Raw genomic sequence first — 23,932 nt, forward strand, 5'->3', positions numbered from 1 at the left:
GAACATTTTAAACAAACAATTCCCTGTATTGCTGCCTGGTGGAAATGTAACACTTAGATCTTCCAAGACCTACCAATTCCATCATACCAGAGAATCCTGTGCAGTGCCTTCCTGCCCCAGAAGGAGTGAGGGGCACTGAATGAGCATTTACTGAATGATCAAATAATTTATAAAAACCCGTGCACTGAAGGGAAGAAGGAAGAAGAGAGGGAGGAGGAGGGAGGTGGCTGGGGAGCAGGAGTAGGATGGGAATGGAAAAAAGGCTCCCAGGTGGCATGGTGCTCTTGCTCCTCTATGTGCTACCTAGCCCCCTGTCAGTCAGGGCTGAACCCTCGCAGCATGAGGAAGCCTGTGTGGGTACCAACAATCAAAGCTACATGTGTGACCCAGGACACTCCTGTGGACAGCTTCAGAGATGCTACTACTACTATGAATCTGGTGTAAGTCTTGCCTAAGAGGTTCTTGGCATCCCGGGGTCCTGGTTACTGCCTCTGCTCATTGGGAAACCATGGGCTGGCCAGCCTTTTCTGATTCTCTTAGGGTCAGTGTTGGGTGCTGGCTGGTGTGAACCATCATCATCTTCCTGAGCTGCTGCATCTGCCACCACCTTGGAGACAAGTACTGCCCTCAGGCGCAGCAGCAGCAACATGAAATCAACCCAGTTGTCTACCAGGAAGCTCACAATTACTCAGCACCGCCATTTTATTTCAGGTTTTTGCCAAAATATCGCCTTATGAGGAAGTGGTGAACTGACCTCCAACTTCTCCCCCACCATGCAGTGCCTTCCAGCCACAGCAGCACAGCAGCAGCCTCCTCACTGTGGCCCTGCAGGTGGCAGCTCTCTGGGTACCAATCCCACCAGGGGCTGCCAGGGGCATGGAGCAGCCCCTTGTCTGGGCCCAGCAGAAGTAGCACAAGACCCCCCCACCAGCATTGCTGATCCTGAGCCACCTGATGTGTCAGCTGACCAAGCAGCTACCAAAGCCCCTGGAATGAAGCCCAGTGGCTCAGTGGCTGGCCTAGGGGAGTTAGACCAAGGGGCCTTCCTGGACAAGGATTCAGAATGTAAGGAGGAGCCATTGAAAGATTCCATCTCTGAGCATAGCAGTGTGCATAGCAAAGACAAGAGGCCTGGAAGACATGGCTGCTTCACAAATGACTCGGACATTGAGGCGTGTGTGCAACCAGGGCTACAGTGACGGTAACCTCAAAGAGTTCAACACGCTCATCGATGATACTCTAGCTGGGCTCCTGGGTTTCTGTGACAGCTGCCATGTGAGGCCTCCTGGTGATGAAGAGGAAAGGCTCTGCCAGCACCTGAGGGTTCCCATCAGCCTGGCCGCCCGAGTGCCTGCTGCCATCAACACCATCAATAAGCAGGACTCTCCCAACTCCCAGAGAAGCAGCTAGAGTAGGCCCTCTGTGCACCTGGGAACTTAGCAAGGAACCAAAGTAAAGGAGACCCATGAGAGACCTATTAAGTGACTTTCAGAGGAAGTTGTGCAGCCATTTTTTTCCTTCTTCTCTCCTGCTTTTTCCTACATCTCCAAGTAGAGTTTGGGGTGCGGATGCCTCTCCCTAACAAAAGCACAGTGTTGTGGAGGCCTAAGAAGTTGGTCCCATGATTCATTCTTCCTCCCCACAGTATCCTCTTCTTCCCCCGTTTTAAGTTATATCTTACCTACCTGGTTGGCCTTCTGAGAGTGTGGCTGCAGTTGAGCCACAAGGAAATATTTGTGTTAGAGAGATGTGTTTTAAAAGCCCCTAAAGAAGAGGACTGAGACTGTGTCCTGAGATGAGTCTTGGTGATATAGTGGGTTTATGCTCTGGTTTTAGTTCAAGAGAACTTTGTTGTGTCTCAGTCTAGGAAAGGCAATCCATCTTGGCCCTGGGTGAAGAAGGAAGCCCACAGAGGCCTGGGGATTGCAGCTGTGACTGCCAGTGTCTGAACAGTCACAGCTGAGCTGATTCTGTGGGAGGATAAGAGCTGATGGACAGGTTGGTAGGAGGCTTGTTGATCTCTCAAATTCCCGGTGACAAGAACAATGTACCACTGTGCATCCTGGAGGGGCCCCTTCCTTCCCAGCAGGCTCAGGTGTGGAAGAGTAGACTGCATTCTCTTTTTTTTTTCCTATTTAAAAATAAACAACAAAAGCCAGCTAGAAACAAGAGCCTTACCAGTGGGCTTGCAAGAATTCTCTTCTGGACAAGGGAAGTTTGTGCTCTTTCCCAGGTTGGCCTTCTGAGAGTGTGGCTGCAGTTGAGCCACAAGGAAATATTTGTGTGTGGGCTTGGGGTGGGGTAGCTCTGAGCAGTAGGTTCTAAATCTGGGAACAGAGAGAAATGCAGCTTCCTGCATCTCTGCCCTTTGGTCTGTGCCCACTGGTGACCAGTGTCCTCGTCCATCCTGAGCACACGGTCTGCAGGACTTGGTATCTCCTTGTACTCCATGAACAGATGGTCTGAGGAAGCTGTGGTCTTGGGAAAGGCAGCCCCATAGCCTGGCTCTCTCACAGTATTTTCTCTTTGATTCTGATAAGTCTTTTGTTGTTGTGTGTAATTGTTTGTTTTAAACTGACTACTTGGAAGAAATCCCTTGTTTGTCTGAGGTTCTCTATCCCATCCCTAGCCCATTGTGTGTGTGTGGGGGCTCCCTTTTCTGTAACCTATATAAGGAGTCTCAGTGGCCCAGATGGGAGGGTGGAGGCAGCCTCCAGAAGGACCACAGGATCCTTATTACTATAATCTGGTTTTGGACAACAAGTTGACTTTTGTTAGGAAAAGTCTGAAAGGAGAAAGCAATCAGCTGAAACTAACATCCCCCATCCATCCTTGTTCATATGAAGAGTTTGGTTCTTCTCCCACTTTTGAATGATGATATTCAGACTAGGCATTAATGTTGCAGTAGAAAAAGGAAAACACACACACACACACACACACATACAGAGAGAGAGAGAGAGAGAGAGAGAGAGAGAGAAATCCAAGGCTGTGAGATGAATGAGTGATCTGGATTTCACAAAACCAAAATCCATGTCGAACAAAGTGAAGTCTGTATGCGATGACTTTGAACGACCTGTAGTGTCTGTTGTGTGTGAGCCCATACCCTGTGTGAAGATACTTTGAGTGACAGCTATCCTGCTCGTTAACCATGCATCTGAAGTAAACATGTCCCTCTCAAGGTAATTTATTTCATGCATTTACTGTTTACCAAACAAATGCCTGACTGCGTACTCCAGTGTGTTTGGCAGCTTTGTTGATGGCCGCCCTCTGTGTTGCCTGAGATACAGCGCTCAAGGTAGAGGTTCCACTCTGCTCAGCACTGCAATCTGCACATTGCTCTGTGGCCATCCACAGGCCTGTGTTCTGTTCTCTATTAATGGAAGCATGCTCTGAACCTGCTTGCCTCTGTCTGCTACTCCTTGCCTTTGGTCTCAGCCTCCACAGGGTGTACACAACCACTTGGGAGAAAAGGCAAAAGTGAGATTCCAGACAAAAGCTTGATTGGCTCTCCAGTGACAAGCTTGGATTTGCTATGGCCCAGACATCAGCCTATCCAGAATCACCAGGCATTGGTAGATGCTGCAATGCCACCACACTGTCCTTCCTCTGCTGAGTTCAGTGGACACACGCAGGCTAGCGTGTTGCCAAAGAGGGCCCAGAGCACAGCAACCCTCAGATACCTACCGTCCACCTTCCTTTTGAAATCACAAACAACTCACTGAAGTGTCTCTAAGGAGAACAAGTTTTACCAAAACAAATCCTTCATTTAATTGATCAAATGGATGAATCTGACCCTCTCAATTTTCTTTCTCCGATCAGAGAACTGGTCTGAGTATTTACTGTTGGCTTCACTGAAGCATCTTACTCTGAAGGCCTGGGAAGAAGCACAGGGGCCAAGCTGGGCTTAACTAGTGAGCCACAGTCTGGCCACAGCTGCTGGAGGCTTCCTGCTCAGAGAGGAAGATAGGGAATTGAAGGAATAGTCAGGGGGACAGAGAGACTTGGTTGAATCTGATATTCCAGATGAATGAGAAGAAAAGGATGGTGAAGGGTTTGGTTCTACGGTTGGAAGATTTGTAAATGCTAACACATTCCTTGTGAGGCATATCACCATTTGTCAGTTATTATGAATATCTGTATTTTAAGCAATAATATTCAGCTGGTCTGATTTTTCTGGGCAGTCTCAGTGACGCATTTCCTGTGCTGTGATTGTTCTTAAGACAGAGTGGCTCTAATAACTGTGACAATCCCAAATAAAAATTAATCCAAGAAAACAAATAAACAAACTCAAAATCAAACCAGTGTGCTGATGGATGAAGGCATGAGTTTGAAATACTGTCACTATTTTTAAGCATCAACTATGCATCAGTCATTGTGAAAACACTTTCACAAATGGTGTTTTCAATGTCTTCATAAAGAGAGCGCTCTTATTTTTATTTTGTACACGGGGTACTAAAGCTCACTGTGTTATCTAAAACGTGATGTTGGCACATATGTTTAGCTAAGATTTGAATTCAAGTCTCTCTTTCAAGACCAATATTATATAAACCATCTCTTAGGCTGCTATAACAAAATACCATAAGCTAGGTCACCTATAAGCAACAGAAATTTATTTACTACTGTTCTGAAGACTGAGAAGTCCAAAATCATGTTACCAGCAGATTTAACATCTGGTGAAGGTCTACTTTCTCAGAGAGAGCACAACCTTGCTGGGCCCTCACATGGCAAGGCAATTGAGACCTCTTTTATAAGGGCACTAATATCACTTTTGTGACTTTGTGACTCCACGCCTGTACTTGTCAGGGTTCCCCAGAGGGACAGAACCATCAAGATAACAATCCAGATCAGCCATCACACCCTTTATTGCCTCCTTACCTCCCCAACTTCCTACTTCCACATATCACTCTGGGGCTTATGATTCAGCATATGAATAGTGAGATCAGGGAGGACACAAACGTTCTGACCACAGCAAATCACTTTGGAAACCACAGCATCCTTGAAAGAGAACATGTCTAAGAAACCGATTTTGGGAGGCAGAGAAGAATGTGATATTTGGTTTCAGAAATCTCTGTCCTTGTCAAGTATGGGGAAAAGAGTGGAGATCTTCAATGTGAATATTTTTCCCCCTGAAATAGTATGCAGCTTGTTTTGTGCTCAGTTAAATCCTCTCTGTATTGTATGTTCATCTTTGAGTGTGTATTTTTCCCCTCTGTCAGCATAGATGAATTTTAATTGTTAGAAATAGCTTTTCAATTTGGGGGCAAAATTTACATAGACTTTCCAGATGCAAAGAAAAGACAAAGTGAAATACAATTGAAAAGTTTTTGCCATCAGCCTCAGCCTCAGCCTCTGAGAAGCGTGGGTGGCTGGAGCAGTCAGGCTCCGTGGCAGGGCTGGCTCAGCTGCTGTGCTGAGGTGGCAAAAACCAACGCCACTCTTTCTGACTGGTAATTTCTCCTCTTTGTTTGATTCCTCATCTGCATAGAGTCTCCCTTTCACTGGAGGCTTTTGAATCTGATGAAGAATGACATGAGAAAAGGAGGGCATTTCAGGTTACAAAGTTGGATTTTTCTAATGTGCTGATTTGTGGTGCCATGTAGATTTGATATGGGCTGAAAGTAACCATCAATCAATAGTCACAGTGAATCTTGAGGTCCTTGCTTTCAGGGCCAAGCCAAAGCTATTTTAGATGTGTTTCTGAACATCTTTTACTTTGGGCTTTTAACTTTAGTAATATAAGAATGTGAAAAGTCTGTGCCAGAAAGTTCATGTAGATTAAGGAAGAATTAAATGATCTGTTTGCTTAATTATATTTGGAGAGTAATTTTACCCTAAGGGTTTAAGAACATGGATTAGAGCCAAAGTTCACAGGATTTGTGTTCTGCCTCTACCTCTTTTAAGCTCTGTTAACCTGACACTTAAATTCTCTTTAGTTCAGTTTCTATACTTACAAAATACATATAATGAAACTTAACTTCATGTAGTTAATCAAATATTTAGATTCAGTAAAGGAAAAGCATTAACCATGCCTGATTCACAATACTCATTAGTTATTCCTATTTAGTATGTTTGATTATCCTGATATACATTGTAGTGTGGGACTAAAGCATTTGAATTCAAGAACTTAATAACATTATTGACATTTTCATATAAAATATAACAGTCATTTCTTTTCTGTCAAACTTTGGTTTTCTTTTTTAGCACCGTATTTTGTCAAATGTTATAACCAGTGTTGTAGAACACAGACCTGAGCTCTTCCTTTTAATTTGGATACTGAGAGATCTTATATTTCAAAATGTGTCTGCATTTCTGAGTCTTTCATCCATTGCTTTGCCAGCTGTGAGTAGGAGTCAGAGAAAATGACTACTAACTGTTTGAAATGTTCTTCATGAAGGACTTTACTAGGAAGGAAAAGTTGGCCTAATTGAGGTGGTACCACACTTGAATTATAAGTGACCCTGGCTTACAAAAACACAGAGATGGAGGAATCACAGGAAATCTGAGTTCTTCACTCTCATGAAAAGTGTTTGTTATCAATAATCCAGATGAAATTAGGGAGTGGTTTAAATATCAGGCAAATTCCACAAGATGCTTTTTTTGTATGGAGGAAGGGTGTATAAGCATTATCATTCAGATATCATTGGAGATGCAACTTCAAATTAATCTCTTAAAGATGAAAATTCAAGCAAATGTTTAGCAGATCAATAATCACAACCAAATAGAAAGTTATTGTTGATTTGGTTTAGCTTTTGATGAATGCATCCTAGGAAATATTTACATCAGCAGTAGGCACAGTAGTCCACCTTATTATGCATCCTACAGCTGGAGCCAAGTGCGATTGTATCCAAAAGATCACAGGCAAGCGAATATTAAAAGACCTAAAGGTAGAGATAGACCACAATAAAATAATAGTTGGGGACATTAACACCCCATTTTCAGTAATGGGCAGATCAACCAGACAAAAAATCAACAAAGAAATAGCAGAGTTAAATTACACACTAGATCAAATGGACCTAATAGACATTCACAGAACATTCCATCCACCAGCTAAAGAAGACACACTCTTCTCATCAGCACGTGGAACATTTCCAGCACAGATTATACGACAGGTCACAAAACAAGTCTCAACACATTTTTTAAAGATTGTAAGTTTATATGAAGTATCTGTTCTGACCGCAATGCAATAAAACTAGAAATCAAATGCAAGAGAAACCTTGGAAACTGCACAAAAACAGGAAGATGAAATGACTTGTTTTGGAACCACCAATGTATCCAGGAAGAAATCAAGAAAGATTTTTTAAAATGTCTTGAAACAAATGAAAATGGAGGAAAAAAAAACATACCAAAACCTGTGGAATATAGCAAAAACAACACCAAGAGAAAAAAATTATGGCAATGAACACCAATATCAAAAAATAAAAAGAGCTTATATAAACAACCTATCACTGCATGTCAAGGAACCGGACAAAAAAATCAAGCCCAAAAATAGGAGAAGAAAGAAATAATAAAGAGCAAAGAAAAAGTAAATGAAATGGAGACTAACATAAACAAACAGAGACTAACATAAGTGAGTAAAATAGATTAATGAAATAAAGAGCTGGATATTTGAACACAAGCAAAATTGACAAAGCTGGACTAAAAAAGAGAAAAGACTCAAACAAAATCAGAGATGAAAAGGCAACATTACAACTGACAGCTCAGAAATACAGAGGGTTATTAGAGGTTATGGCACATAACCATGAGCCAACAAATTTGATAACCTAGTAGAAATGGACATATTCCTGAACACATTTAGCTTACCAAGATAGAACCATGAAGAAATAGAAAACCTAAAGAGATCAATAACAAGTAACAAGATTAAATCAATAATAAAATATCTCCCCAGAAAGAAAAGCCAGAGAGCTTCACTGTTGAGTTTTACCAAACATTTGAACGACTAATATCAATTCTCCTATAGTTATCCCCCCTCAAAAAAGAAAAAAAGAAAAGGAAAGAGGAAGGAATTCTTCCAAGAATATTAATTTTAATATTATTATTCGAGAGCAGCATTACCATGATAAGGACACAGCAAAATAGAGAAAACTACAGGCCAGTATCTTTCATGGACACAGAGACAAAAGTCTTCAAAAAATGTGATTAAAAACTAAATCCAATGGCACATTATAAAGATTATTCATCATGTTCCAAATAAATTTTCATCCTGGGAGAGAGGGTTCTGGGGGGAAGACAAGTAAGGAAGCTAAGAGAAGAAAATATTGCAAGGATGGTTCAATGCATGCAATAGCCCTTGGTGCGGAGTTCCCAGTCCAGGTTCAGGCTGCGCAGTTCCTTTGGGCCTCTGGCAAGGGCAGCATGTCATGGCAGGGCTGTGGGGTTGAACAAAATTGCTTATCTCATGAACCAGAAAGCAGAAGAGCGATTCAGGAAGGGGTCAAAGTCTTATAACTCCCTTTGAAGGCATGACCCCCAATGACTAAGGAAGTCTTTGCTTCTCAAAGCCCACAGTACCTCCCCTACATCCCACTCTGGGACCCACCCTGAAGAACATGGACCTCAGGAGACATTATCTATATTTGACTACAGCATTTGATTAACAGACATATTTGGGACTTTGAAAGAGGGGATAAAGCAAACGTAAGGGAGAGTTAGAGGGTAGAAAGTATTTTAAAAGGAGGGAACTGATGTCTGACCTAAACATTTACAACTTTCCAATTCTTATCTTGGTCATGCATTGAAGCCTTCATTGTTTACTTAACAAACAGTTATACCAGTTATACAGCATTTAATTTGTGCAAAGTAGTGTTGCAAGAAGCTTTGAAAAAAATTTATTCCTTTACTTAATTGCTGCTATTACAGAACAGAGCTATGTTCCAAATTCTGGTTCCTAAATGTTGCCATATTCATTAGGCAAAATACTACCCCTTTAGGAAATCTTGTAGTTTGAAAGAATTGAGTAGTTTAAACCATGAGATGAAGCTATTATAAATTATAAACCTCTAGAAATATCCAACTTCAAAAAACCCTTGCTTTTTCATTTATTTTTCATTACCTCATTCAATATTTAATGAGAACCTTCTGTATGTTAGGAGCGATGTTACCACTGGGCTGTATTGCCAGAACCTCAAATTCCTTATACCTAACGCTGACCTTCCTTTCCCTCTTGGCATTTTCCTACCATGTGTCTCTCCCCATTTTAGAAAGACCTCTTCACAGCTCCCTAAATCAACTTGCAATAAAAACACATTCAATCTATTCTGAATTCCTTACCTTGTGTGCAATACAATCTATTATGTGTATGTGGTCCAGATATTTCTTTAAGAGTTAAATTCTACCCTTCTTTCACTCATACTCCATCTCCAGTTATCTCAAATTTCTGCAGAGCATCTCAGCCTAAGTCCTCTCTCTTCACTACTCCTGTCTTTGCATTAGCTCTTTCTCTATTTGCAAAGTCCTTTCCTTTTGGCATTGCGCTAGAGACTCCATCACTTCTTTTTTTTTTCCCCCTGATCACATATACTTCATTCAGTTTCACTATAGACAGATCTGAAGCTGTGTTTATACAGTGTTTAAACACTATATGTAGGAGTGGGTTTAAAGAATAGGGCTAGCAACTGCTAGCATGTACATGGGTGGGAGTGATAAGCAGGATCTTCATTATTTGTGAAATTAATTGAAAGTTCTTAACTGAGCCAGTGACCACAAAAATGGTCCGACACCAAAAATCAGGGCACAGATATTCAGGCACTTGACATTAGTCACATAGGTCCACTCATTCTTAAAGGCCAAATGTTGCATTCTAGAAGGAAACTTACTCTGCAGAGTTGGACACTATCTTAATTTCCACAGTATTTTCTGCCTATGTTTATTTTCTCAGTGATATCATATTTTTACATGTTTGCAAGTTCCTAATTAGACTCTGAGCTTCTAAAGTTCACAAATCATATCATCTCCATGTTTCTTTTAGCAGTATTGTGGAAAGAAAATATCATCAAGAAAACAACAGAAATAAAAATACATAAGAATAAACCCAATGAAAGAGGTTCAGATACTAAGGACATGAAAGTAGGTAGGAAGCTATACCCTTTTCTGGGGTAAGAAAACAGAATTCTTATTGGAAAAATTTCTCCAAATTAAACAATAGAATTCTTTACACCTCATTTAAAATGACAACATATTATGTAAAAATTTTAAAAAATCAGATTAAAAAATATGTAAGAATCCCTTGGAATATTCAGATAAAATAAGAAAATAAGTGAGTTGTTTTATGAATTTAAAAACTCATGAAGCTACAATAAAATAATGTGATACTAATGCACACATAGATTAAGGAAACTGGAAGAAATTCAAAAATAAACTCATAATAAAAATTTGGTAAAAAGCATATCTAAAATGATTAAGGAATTGATAGATTATTCAGAGAATTCTGTTGGACCACTTGGCTACTTCTTTTGCAAAAAAAAATAGTAAAACTGGATCCCTATTTGATGCTTTATTTTAAAATAAATAGCAGAACTATAAATATTTAAATAAAAATGAATTATTCTAAAAGCATCAAAAATTTTTTTAAAATTTTATTTCACTTTTGATTGACAGGAAGAATAAGTTCTGGTGTTCTGTTGCACAACAGGGTGGGTATAGTCAATAACAATATATTATATGTTTTATTTTCAAAAAGCCTTTGTAGTGGAAAAATCTTCTTCTAACTCATAAGCCAAAAGTCATAAATTGGACCATATAAAGAAATATAATTTTTCTTTGCAAAAAATTTTCACAATATTAAAAGAAAGTGACAACTGTGGAAAATACTTGCAAAATATATGCCAGACAAATGTCATATTTCTTTAATACACAAAGAAGTCTCACAAATGAGAAATAAACAAACACTTGAACATTTCACAGAAAAAAATTATAGTAAGAAGCCAGCCATGTAAGATACTAAAATTCACTAATTAAATATGCAAATTTAAATAACAATGAGACATTGTTTCTTCCTAGCATATCAGAAACAGGAATATATTTTATGGTAGCCAGGGCTGACTAGGAGAAACAAGTAGTTTCAAAATGTGTTGAAAATACAATGATTTCTTGAGAGCCAGAAATTCCACTTTCCACCCTCAGGAATTTATCTAACAGTTTTACTCTCATAGACATCAAGGATATATATACAAAAGGGCTCACCAAGGCCCAAATATAGAAACAACATAAATGTTCATCAATAAGAAAAGTGTTAAGAATAACCATATGTTGTGCTATTTTGTAACTATGATTAGAAGCAGGTAGACTTAGCTACTTAAATGGAAAGTAGAGCTCAATACATTGGTTAATAAGAAAAGAAAATTGTAAACACGGATAGTTGTGTAAATAAAAGATATATATATATATATATATATATATATATATATATATAAAATGTGCACATATTTTTCTGGGAAATTAGATATGAAACTCTTCCTATGGTTAAACATGGATAATGAGAGCCAAGGGGAAAGAGAGATGGCAAGGAGATGACATCATCTAATCCAATTCTGCATTGTTTGAATCATTTTTCATAAACCTAACCAATTATTTTTACTAGATTTTAATCTTTTCCCTTAAAATGGCAACTCTTCTAACCTCTGTACTTTATTTTTAGTTGTTATGTTTAGTCATATAGACAGAAGAATCTATTTTGATATATTTATACAAGCATGGAATACATCTTATTCTAATTAAGATTCCAGTGTACCCAATATTGAGTTTCACTGGTGTATTCATATATGAACCTAGGAAAATTATGCCAAATTCATTCCACTGTCTTTCCTATTCCTATCCACTCTCTTCCCTTCATTCCCCTTTGTCTAATCCACTGAACTTCTATTCTTCCCCCTGCCCTTGCTGTCAGTCAGCATCACATATCAGAAAGAACAGTTAGCCTTTGGTTCTTTTGGGATTGGCTTATTTCACTTAGCATGATAGTCTCCAAATCCACCATTTACCAGCAAATGTCATAAAGCTATTCTTCTTCATGTCTTGAGTATTCCATTGTGTACATATGCCATATTCATATGTTGAAGGGCACCAAGTTTGTGTGAATTGTGCTGCTACAAATATTGGTGTGGCTACATGACTCTACTAGGCTGATTTTAAGTCCTTTGGGTGTATTCTGAGGAGTGGGATAACTGGGTGAAATGGTGATTTAATTTCCTAGTTTTTTTTATAATTTCTGTACTTTAGACTGAGACAGTTCCCCAGGAATAATTTGTTTGTTCTAATACATCATGTGTCTTCTAATGAATGGTGGATTCAGAAATTGAAATATTCATGTTCACTGATGTGACAAAACCCTTTGGGGGTTCATTTTGAAACTTACAGTTTGCTCTGATGGTAATATTGAAATCTGCCTGTGTGTGTTACCATGGGGACTTTTGGTGCAACCAAGGACTGTGGCTGCTGGAGTGAGGGGTAGAAGCCTCCACCAGGAGTGGCAGCATGCACTCAGGGGACGATCCATTTATTTTGGCTTTGTGTGCATCATACTGTTTTCTTAGCCTTCCTCTAGGTTTAGCAGAAAAGTAGACTTAGTAGCATGATTATTCTCTCTGCAGCTCCTGGTTCAATAAGAAGGGAGAAACTTATCGTTCTTCCTGGTCTAATTGCTTAACATGGAAGCTTGGCTCCAAGCAGTATCATTACAGGTGCAACTAATTAGGTGAGTGACTTGTGATTATTATGTTGAGTTGGAACTTTGGACCATGGGATGCTAACAAACATAAACAAAAATAAGCAAAACAAAACAAAACAAAAAAACTCAAGGAGGATGTTCTTTCTGTTGTCTTTTTATTTTGGAGAAACCGTTGTTTCCAGGATTTCAGTCAACTCCACTTACATCAAAAAAAAAAAAAAAATAGAGCTCATCATCCAAACTCCTCAGGGAGAAGAATAGGGTAAATACAGATAATTTCCAGCTATGTCTTCTACTTTGAGTTCCATGTCATTAACTAGATAATAATTTTCCCAAGTAGTGGCAATTTTTTAAAATGTGATAATTTCTCAAAGCTGAAGTTAGCAATAACATTGGAACAAACAGCCTTGTGTGATGTGAAAGCTGAAAATATTTTGTTGGCTGCTACACTTTTGCTTATTGATGATAAACAATAGGGCACAGAGAACACAACATTGCAACTTATAATATCCAATGTTTCCAATCAAGTTAGAAAAACAAAAAAAAATGTAGTTAAGAGTAAAAATTCAGCTATTTAAAAACAAACAGAAAAATATTTAACTATTTTCCCAAACACTGAACACAGTGATTCATTGCAGTCCCTGAGTCCTGTAGGAATTCAACTCAATATATTTAATAGGAAACCTTACTTTTTTCTAGAAAGGTATATATTATCTCCCACCCTGCAAATTGCAGTTTACCAACATTTTAATGGGGGAAATGCCATGAGTTCATCTTTTATGTAACTTCAATGAAATACCATTAAAGGGTATCTTAAATATTAAAAACAGAAGGAATTTTAATATAAGAGCAGGAAGAATCTATTCTCTTTTCAAAATGGATTTTAGGTAACTTTGTGGAGATTGAATTTTAATTTTATTTAAAAATAAATAATAGAACTGGGGGTGTAGTTCAGGGGCAAAATGTTTGTCTAGGATGTGTGAGGCCCTGGTTTTAATTCCCCAAACTAGGGGAAAAAATCATGCTCACTGAAAATAATTCGAAGAATATAAAAAAGTTATAGGGTAAAAGTGAGAATATTGCTTGACCCACTTCTATCATACTTTCCAGAGTTCAGCTTAGTTACTATATTCTTAACTATCTTTCCAGACATCAGTTTTAAGTTTTTCTCTATTTTGCTTGGTTTCAAGAGAATTTACAGTTGTTTGTTAAAGCATTTTTATAAAGACTGGTTTCAAGTCCTTGCCAGATAATTCCATTAGCCTATTCATCTTAGTTTTGAAATCAGTTGATTGTCGTTTCTTGGTATGATGGATTACTTTTAATTGTATCATGTACATTTTGTTAATTATATTGGGAGATTCTGAGTTATATTTAAATCTTCTCTTTTAATAGGCAGTCTCCTTAGCTGAGCATGGTGGGTAATCTCAGAGGCTTGGTAGGCTGAGGCAGGAGGATCCCAAATTCAAAGTCAGACTCAGGAACTTAGCAAGGCCTTAAGCAAATTAGCAAGACCCTGTTTCAAACTAAAATAAATAAATAAATGAAATTTAAAAAGGAGACTGGGGAGATTGTTCAGTGGTTAAGCACCCTGGGTCCAATCCTCAGTACCAAAAAAATTAACAAAAAATTTAAAAGTAGGCAGTTATCTGCTTAGGTTTAGCACACATCTCTAGGTTCATTTGGGGGCTTATGGTTCTAGTGACAATTCAGTTTTTTAAAAAAATATACATATCAATAGTTTTTATGATAATCACTGTTTTTATCCAGTCATTCTCATTGTCAGTTTTAGTGCACTCGACACAAATTACAAATAGAACCCCTGTACCCTTTGGAAATCACCTCCTTATCTCCTTATCACCCAGCCCTGAGCAACCATTAATCTACTTTTGATTCCTATTTTCCTGTTTGGTCTGTTACATGAATGGATTCTTTTGCAACTGGCTTCTTTCACATAGCACGATGATTCTGAATGCTCTTCCATGTATGGCTATACCATATTTTGTTTATTTTTTTCATTATTTGGTGGAGATTTGGCTTGTTTACACAACTGGTTCTTGTGAATGTTGCTGCTTCAGGTATTTGCATACAAGTTTTTGTTTGAACACCTGTCCTTGATTCTTTGGGCATATATCTAGGAGTGGAATTTCTGGGTTTTGAAATAATTCCGTGTTTAATTTTGGAAGAACCACCAAGCTGTTTTTCATATTGGTTGCACCACTTTATAACCCTATTAGCAAATGTAGGGACTCCAATTTGGCCACAACCTCACCAACACTTGTTATTTTCTATTTTTTGTCTGTTTGTTTTTTAAACAATTTAACCATTCTAGATTTCATGAGACTATTTTTGTCTTTAGCTTATCTGGGGCCACTGGGGATCTCACTGACCCTACTGTTGCTGAGGAAGAAGAAGGAGTCTTTCTAAACTGGGCTACCTGGTGGCTCTAGGTGGGGAAGGGCTACCCTCTCTCCCCTATAAAAAACAAATACTTAGGAAGTACTTTGCCATTACTGCCCACTCACTTGGTGTCTTGTTGAGAAATGAAAGATCTGTTGGGACAAAGAGGCTTCCCGACCCAGCCTGCTTGTCGGTGCCTCCCATTGCTTGTGCAGCCTGACTGGCCAGCGTCTTCATGCAGGGAGCCGAGGCTCAGGTGTGATGCAGAAGATTCTCATTTCCCACGTTGCTTATTTTCAGCCTGGGTCATGATGGTTCACCCTTACATGTATTGCCTTGTTTGTCTGGTATTGCCAAACAGGACTCCTCTTCGATTCAGGGGAGGAATAAGCCTACGTGGGCTGCCTTCTATTGCTAGATTGGGAATTTGGCATGCCGGGGCTGGGTAGCCTTTTTCTGCCATATGAGAGTTCTCATAGTGGACTCCCTGCCACTTTGTTTTTGCTTTTATCCCAGAATGACTAGCCAGTTTGCTTTCCTCATTCCACATTTCAGCATTCCCTTCATTTGCCTCCTATATCGTTTCCGTGGTTTATAGTTGTACTCAACAAGGGAGAGCTGGGAGAAGTGAATCTGTACCCTCTTTCCAGACTGGAAATCTAATGATCTTAATGTGTACGTCTCCTCCACCAAATTCTGGGTGCTGAAGCACAGGCATCGAGTTTTATTTGGAGTCTGCAGTGGCTAATTCGATTTTGGACACAAAGGAGGCACTTACTAAATAATTGTGTTTTGTTTGTTTGTTTTTGTTGTTGTTGTGGTACCAGGTATTGAACTCAGGGGCACTCAACCACTAAGCCACACCACAGCCCTAGTCTGTATTTTATTTAGAGACAGGGTCTCACTGAGTTGCTAAGTGCCCCCACCATTGTTGAGGCTGGCTTTGAACTCGAAATCCTCATATCTCAGCATCCCAAAATGCTGGGATTGCAGGCATGTGCCACCACACCCGGCTACTAAATAATTGTTAATGAATCAATACACAAAATTTGCTGTAAGTATATTTTACTACAGTGAACAGGAGAATTCTGTGCTATATTACTTAACAGTAAAAATAAAGCCAGATTAGTTCTCTGCTCAATGATGTAAAAATGTTTGACTTTTTTCTTTGTTCTGATAGCTGCCCTCACATCTGTCCTGTGATGTTTTCTGCCTTGCATGTAACTAAGAAGTGTCAGGGAAGGATATCAGCAATTCTTTATGCTGCCATGTCATAGGCATCAGAGAACATCTGAATGCACAAAAATTTTCTCTAGGGATTTTATAAAATGGTCTATATACACTTATGCTGCTTGAGGTTTCTTTCTAGAAGACCAAACAAGAAATTTTGCTTCTGTCATAATAGGTAAGTCTATGAAACAACAGGCATTCAGGATTTGTTAAAGGTTTATATTCTCTTCTCTCTCTCTCTCTCTCTCTCTCTCTCTCTCTCTCTCTCTCTCTCTCTCACTTATTTATTTCAATGGCTTAATGGAATTTGGAGACAAAAAAATTTAAAAAAATCTACCTTAAGGTTGTTTAATAGTAGTGATGTTGCCTCTCTGTTTAAGAGTCTCTCCTTGTGTAAAGACCTGAGCTGGCCACATTAATTTTATGACCAATATACTTTAAAAATATCCATTTGTAGATGCAGAAATTGCAAATTAGAGAAATTTCTCCACTTGCAGCTAATGGAGTAAGGATGCCATCTCAGGACTGTCTGACTCCAAAGCCATCACTTGGTTGGTAATAAGCCTTTTGTAAAACAAACAATTTCAAAAGGAAAACATGAAAATATAAACCTTGACAAAATAGGATTTTATGAAAAAAAATTTCTTCATGTGCCAAAATGTCAGAACAACAGCTTAGTTAGTATTATAGGATGCTTTGCTGTGTGATAATAGTAATGCCTTTTAACAAAATAATGCATTGCTATTAGCTCCTTGAACTATAATGAAGAACAGTTTCCAAAGGCAATGCTGTCTTCTACTACAGTGACATCCACCCTGCCCCCTACTGTGTTATTTTCTTTCCTTCAAGCTAACACAAGCATTCAACAAAATGAGGAAATAGTGGAGGGCACAGCTGAATCAAATTTTGAAACAAACAGCCAAAGATAAGTGTGTCACATGAGAACAGCTCTTAATTGTTCTGTGATAATTCACTCAAAATATAATGATGTTGTTAGAAAGAATGAACTAGTTTCTTGCGGATTAAGAGAAAATCATTTGTAGAAGATGAAAGGGCATCTAGCATTTGAATAGACAGAGAAAAGAACTGCAAGAACATGAAATTACTTTTTCGCCTGATAAGACATTTATCTGTGTTTCTCTATCCTCATGCTAAATGAGGTCTAGAAGATAGAGTCCTTTGAAAGCATAAATGGTATTAGGTTGGAATTCTGTTCCAGCCACTCAGAAGACAGACATAAATAAGCACTGCAGTGATGCTGATTGCTAATGAAGTGACTTTTGCAAAAATCATCTTAACTAGCTACCCTGCCCCTGAAAATAATAATAAAACTGCCTGGGGCTTCTTACCAAAAGCGAAGGCTGCATTCTACATATACAAGAAAATAAGATGTGCAAGTAGCCTTCATTCACTGGGAGAATTTGGAATACATTAGCTCAAATCATGCTTCTAGTGTTCACACAGATTTCAGAGCAGATGGTCATGGCAATTTGCCTTTGAAGTTGTCTAAAATCTTATCAATTCACTCACTTTTCGGAATAATTCACCCTCCTGTTAGAGGGAGTCTAACACTGTAAAATGCATTCTGAACTGAATTTATCATGCTACTTCCCCAGTCTGTGGCTGGAAGCACCCTTGGGTTATAGTCTTCAGTACATTTCTATGGTGATCCCTCCAGCCCTGTCTTTCTAAGCTGATGTGTTTGATGGGAAGGGGAAGAAACTGAGGTCTTTGCATGAGAAAGCACAAGTGGGCTTCTAAGTATTTTTAAGGTTAGTAATTAAAGGTCTTGGAGCTTTTTGTAATAAAAAAGGCTGGGGGAGGAGTAGATTACCTTTCAATGGGATTTTCCTTAGAAAAACACAGGATGGAAAATTGAAAGCAGAGGAGTTAGACTCTAAGCAGTGTGGCAGATAACTGAATCCAAAGGAACCACGTTTGGACACAAGCAAATCATTCATAACTAAAATAATAAACACATTCTTGATCTCTTGAGAAAATTAGAAACAAGAACAGTGAAGAGTGAGGGGAACAACATACATAAAAGCTGAAGCTACTTTGGAGTCCATTGGCTGAACCAATGGAATCAGGAAATTAGACATTGAGACCAACGTCAGGGAGTGGAGGTAGTTCTGACATTTCTGATATGAACAGGAAATCCTCAAAGGAGACTCAAATAACATTGGGGAGGAATAAGTGTGCATTCGTTTTTGAAAGAAAGCATTGTGGGATTTTATTCATTCAGGAGTCCATGGAATAAGTTTGACTAAATATAAATGAAGTTTAATAATTATGTAAAATTCAAAAACAAAATAACTAGGGCTATAGTACTTCAGATATTGGCATCATAAGATTAAAATTATAGAGTAACCATGTCTGAAATGTCTAAGAAGTAATATACACATGCAAATGCTCAAGGAAAAAGGAAAAAAAAGGACTATTAAAATATATCTGTAGCTTTGTTTCTGGCAATTCCTAGGTGATTTGGGTTGATTATTGAAAAATGAGCAAAGCAAAGCTGCAGGTGTGTGTGTGTGTGTGTGTGTGTGTGTGTGTTGGAATGTGTGGGGTTTGTGGTGTGATGTCTGTTTTTGTGTATGAGCTTATAGAATGAGTGAAATAAAAACAAAACAAAACAAAACAAAAAAAAAACAAGACCTGGGCCAAGATCAAGATGAAACATGAAGCCACCAAAAATGGGAAAATATATGCCAAGCAAATTAGTAATACAATACACAAAAATCTGGTACTGCTCTCAGAAGTCATTAGAAGACAGACGTGTAGGAAAACACTCAGAATGCTAAAAATTCATTTCTCCAAGGCTGGGGTCTAAACATGTCCCAAAATTCATGTGCTGAAACTTAATTCCCATAGTGGTGGTGTTGAGAAGAGGGGCCTTTTGGGCAGTGACTAAGTCGTGAGGACTTCACACTCATGAACAGATTAATGCCTTATAAAAAGGCTAAAAGGAGCTAGCATGGACCTTTTCCCTTTAGTCTCTTCTGCTATGAGAGACCACAGCATTTGTTTTCTCTGGAGGATGTAGCAAGGGGCTGCCATGTTGGATGCAGAGATGAGGCCTTCACCAGACACCAGACTTGCTGGTTCTTAATTTTGGACTTTTAGCCTCTAGAACTGTGAGATATAAATTTCTATTCTTCATAAATTACCCAGTCTCAGGAATGGTATTATATCAAATGGACAAAGAAAGCTAGGAAGATATAACAATAAATAATTAGCATGAACCTAATAATGTGAGCTCGACCAAACAGTGATAGAAATGGAATGAGAAATAAGCAAATTTAAAGTGATTTTGTTATATTTTAACACAATTCTTTTTTATTTTATTTTATTTTTTATTGATTAAAAATGACAGTGGAATGCATTACAATTCTTTTTATACATATAGAGCACAGTTTTTCATATTTCTAGTTGTATATGAAGTATGGTGACACCAATTCGTGTATTCATACATGTACTTTGGATAATGATGTCTATCACATTCCACCATCCTTGCTAACCCCCTGCCCCCTTCCATTCTCTCCCACCCCTCTGCCCTATCTAGAGTTCGTCTATTCCTCCCATGCTCCCCCTCCCTACCCAACTATGAATCAGACTCCTTATATCAGTGAAAACATTTAGCATTTATTTTTAGGGGATTGACTAACTTCACTTAGCATTATATTCTCCAATGTCATCCATTTACCTGCAAATGCCATGATTTTATTATCTTTTAATGCTGAGTAGTATTCCATTGTGTATATATGCCACATTATTTTATCCATTCATCTACTGAAGGGCATCTAGGTTGGCTCCACAGTTTAGCTATTGTGAATTGTGCTGCTATAAACATTGATGTGGCTATGTCCCTGTAGTATGCTTATTTTAAGTCTTTTGGGTATAGACCAAGGAGAGGGATAGCTGGGTCAAATGGTTGTTCCATTTCCATATTTCCAAGGAATCTCCATACTGCTTTCCATATTGGCTGCACCAATTTGCAGCCCCACCAGCAGTGTATGAGTGTACCTTTTCCCCACATCCTCGCCAACACTTATTGTTTGTCTTCATAATAGCTGCCATTCTGACTGGAGTGAGGTGATATCTTAGAGTAGTTTTGATTTTCATTTCTCTAATTACTAGAGATGATGAACATTTTTTCATATATTTGTTGATTGATTGTATATCCTCTTCTGAGAAGTGTCTGTTCAGATCCTTGGCCCATTTATTGACTGGGTTATTATTTTTTTGTGTGTGCTTAGGTTTTTGAGTTCTTTATATACTCTAGAGATTAGTGCTCTATCTGATGTGTGAGGGGTAAAGATTTGCTCCCAGGATGTAGGCTCTCTATTTACTTCACAGATTGTTTCTTTTGCTGAGAAAAAACTTTTTAGTTTGATTTCATACCATTTATTGATTCTTGGTTTTAATTCTTGCACTATAGGAGTCTTATTAAGGAAGTTGGAGACTAATCCCACATGATGAAAATTAGGGCCTACTTTTTCTTCTATTAGACGCAGAATCTCTGGTTTAATTCCTAGGTCCTTGATCCACTTTGAATTGAGTTTTGCTAACACAACTCTTTCAGTAATTAATTAATTAGAGAAAAACTAAATGAAAAATAAAAAATTAAACTACTAATTAACAGACTTGGCCTCTTCCCACATACATACATCCCTCCCACCAAATAACTGTAGGACATGTTTTTTAAAGGATAAATGGGACAGTTAAAAAATGTATCATATGCTACCTCACAAATCATATCCCAATAAATATCAAAGAATTAAATTGATTTACTTTGTATTTTCTAATCACAATATAATTTACCAACAAATCTGAAGTCAAAAGAATCTTTCTGGAAAGTTCCATATATTGAAAGCTAAGAAATATGGTCATATGAAAAAATCATAATGGTAATTACAAAACAGTTTTATTCAATTAGAGATAATATGCCACTTTCTAAAAACTTGCATGTTTCTGTTAAAATATGCTTAGAAAAAAACACACATCCTTAAAAACATATATGTTAGTTTGAGAAAAAGGCTAAAATCAATCATTCCTCCATTTCAGGAATTTATAAAAAAAACTGGTAAACCAAACCAAGTGAAAATGAAAGAAAAGAAATATTATAGTGTTACAAATACAGAAATACTAAAAAATTAACAAAACTGGTGAATCTTTGATGAGACCAATTAAGAAAGAAAAAAACCACAAATAATCAATATCAGGACTTAAAAAGGGAAAATTGAACAGGCTATAAAAGTCTAATGAGAAGTTGGGACAATAACAATCCAAGGTATTTAATAAAAGATATGTGCCTGAAGGATGCAATTTATCACTATTTATACAAGCACATAGAAAATCTTTATAATTCCATACTTTCAAATATTTATAAGATTTATAATTTTTCCCAAAAAGAAAATGATTGTCTATTTCAGATGCTTCCACCATGACTCATATTAAACCTTAAAGTATGAAATGACAATTTTGCTTTTCCTAAAAACCAAAGACAGGGGGAACACAACTCCAAATGCCACGCAGATGTGAAACAACTAAATAGATTTTTTGTAAAGAAATATTAATAATCAAAATAAACATTTAATGTGTGGTTTAGGTAATACATACAACATAATTGAAGAAAGAATTAATAAAATGGAAGATATATGTGAGGAAATTATCTAGGCTGCAATACAGAAACCTGAAAAAATAGAAAATATGTAAGCGATGGGCTGGGGATGTGGCTCAAGCGGTAGCGCGCTTGCCTGGAATGCGCGGGGAGCTGGGTTCAATCCTCAGCACCACATACAAACGAAATAAAGATGTTGTGTCCACCGAAGACTAAAAAATAAATATTAAAAAAAAATCCTCTCTCTCTCTTTAAAAAAAAAGAAAGAAAAAAAAAGAAAATATGCAAGTGATAACCAGAGGTACACAGGATTGAATGGATAGCTTAAGAATCCTATTACTGTCCCATAAGAAAAAATAAAATGAAAAATTACAATGTTTAAAGGAATAATGGCTGATAATTTTCTAAAGCAAATGGAAGGTTCAGATTCAAAGACACAGAGAGCACCAGATCTTCAAAACAGGACAGTTAAAAATGAAATCTAGACTTAGTAAATCCATGGAGTACCTGAGGAAAATAATGCAGCCAGAAGGGAAATATACACTACCTACAAAGAGCATCATTTTAACTGACAGCACTCTTTAAACAAATACTTGAAAGTCAAATGAACAGAATGAAACTTTCAAGTAGTTATTTTCTTATAACTGGGTTGAAATAAATGTGGTTTCAGATAAAGAAGACTTGAGATTAATACCTAATCAACTTCATTAAAGAAATGTCTAAAATTTTTTCTTCAGGAAGGAAAATAACCCTACAGGAAAGATGTAACAAAAGTGAAGAAAAAAGAGATTGGTAAATGTATAAATTAGGTATCTAATGCTGAGTATCACATCAACTTAAAACTTAATGGCTTAAAATGATAATGGCCATTATTTGCTTCTATTACTTTTTATGAATCAGAAATTTAGGAGCAGTTTGGGTGGGTAGTTCTGGCTTGGAGTCTCCCATGAGGTTGTAATCATGTGTGAGCTAGGGTCATATAAAGGTGTGAATATTGGCAAAGGATCTGTTTCCAAGGTGGCACCTTCATATGGCTGGAAGCAAAGTTGTGACTTCCCTAAGAGTTTTAGGTGTCCTCATATCATGGTATGAGATTCTCCAAGAATGAGTGATATGAGATAACAAGGTAGAAGTTAAAATGCTGTTATAACTTGTTCTTGGCAATCATACCCTAGGACTTATGTTACATGTAAATATCAGGAAAATATAAAACTAACAAATTCTTAAAAATATGTGTAACTTTATTAATATCAAAATGCACAGTAGACAAGTAGTTGTAAATGTAAGCGAAACCTTCCTATTTTTTTTAAAAATGTTTATTCAATGCAAAAATGTTATTCCCTATTAGAGAAAAATCACAATGGATTTTATTTTGAATCCAGCCAAGCAGATCCTAACATTCATTTGACAAGGCAAAAGCAGAAAAATAATTCAGAATTTTCCTGAAGAAGGAAAAAAATGAATGATCATACCCTTGTACATTCAAAGACCCATTCTAAACCCACAGTATTGCTGGGAAGGAAGAAAAATGTTGTCCAATTAGCTCTAATAGAGAGATCAGAAGCAACCCATGAATATCTAGAAATAATATATGACACATGGTATTGTAAACCACCAGGGAAGGAGTAAACTCCATGATAAATGGAGCCAGGACATTTGTTTATTCCTATGGGAAAAAAATAAAATTATATTCCTACGTCCTATTGGATACTAAAATAAATTAAGATGGATTAATGACTCATATATATAAAGGCAAAGTTTTAAATATTTGAATAAAATATTTCAGTGGATTTTTCTTTCTTTGGAGTAGGGAAGAATTCCAACAGCAAAGGCAAAGGACAGGAAATAATAGAAAGGAAAATACTGATAAATTATATTGTATAAAATATAATACCTGTTCATTAAAACATCACAGAAGCAAAACATGTAGCAAAATGAGGAGAAGATATTTGCACCGTACATAACAGATTGATTGTGTTCCTTCTCAGAGTATATAAAGATCTGGACAGATTGGGAAA

At 37.5% G+C, this 23,932-nt stretch overlaps 1 pseudogene; it reads left to right on the top strand.

The window, feature by feature from the left end:
* The first annotated feature begins 251 nt into the window (after nt 1–251).
* LOC124095998 (WW domain binding protein 1-like) lies at nt 252–1,410 on the top strand (annotated as a pseudogene).
* The last annotated feature ends 22,522 nt before the right edge of the window (nt 1,411–23,932 follow it).

This window comes from Marmota monax, unplaced genomic scaffold (genome assembly GCF_021218885.2).
Source record: "Marmota monax isolate L192 unplaced genomic scaffold, Marmota_monax_Labrador192_F-V1.1 WCK01_AAM20220418_F8-fsc00137, whole genome shotgun sequence".
Lineage (NCBI taxonomy): Eukaryota > Metazoa > Chordata > Mammalia > Rodentia > Sciuridae > Marmota > Marmota monax.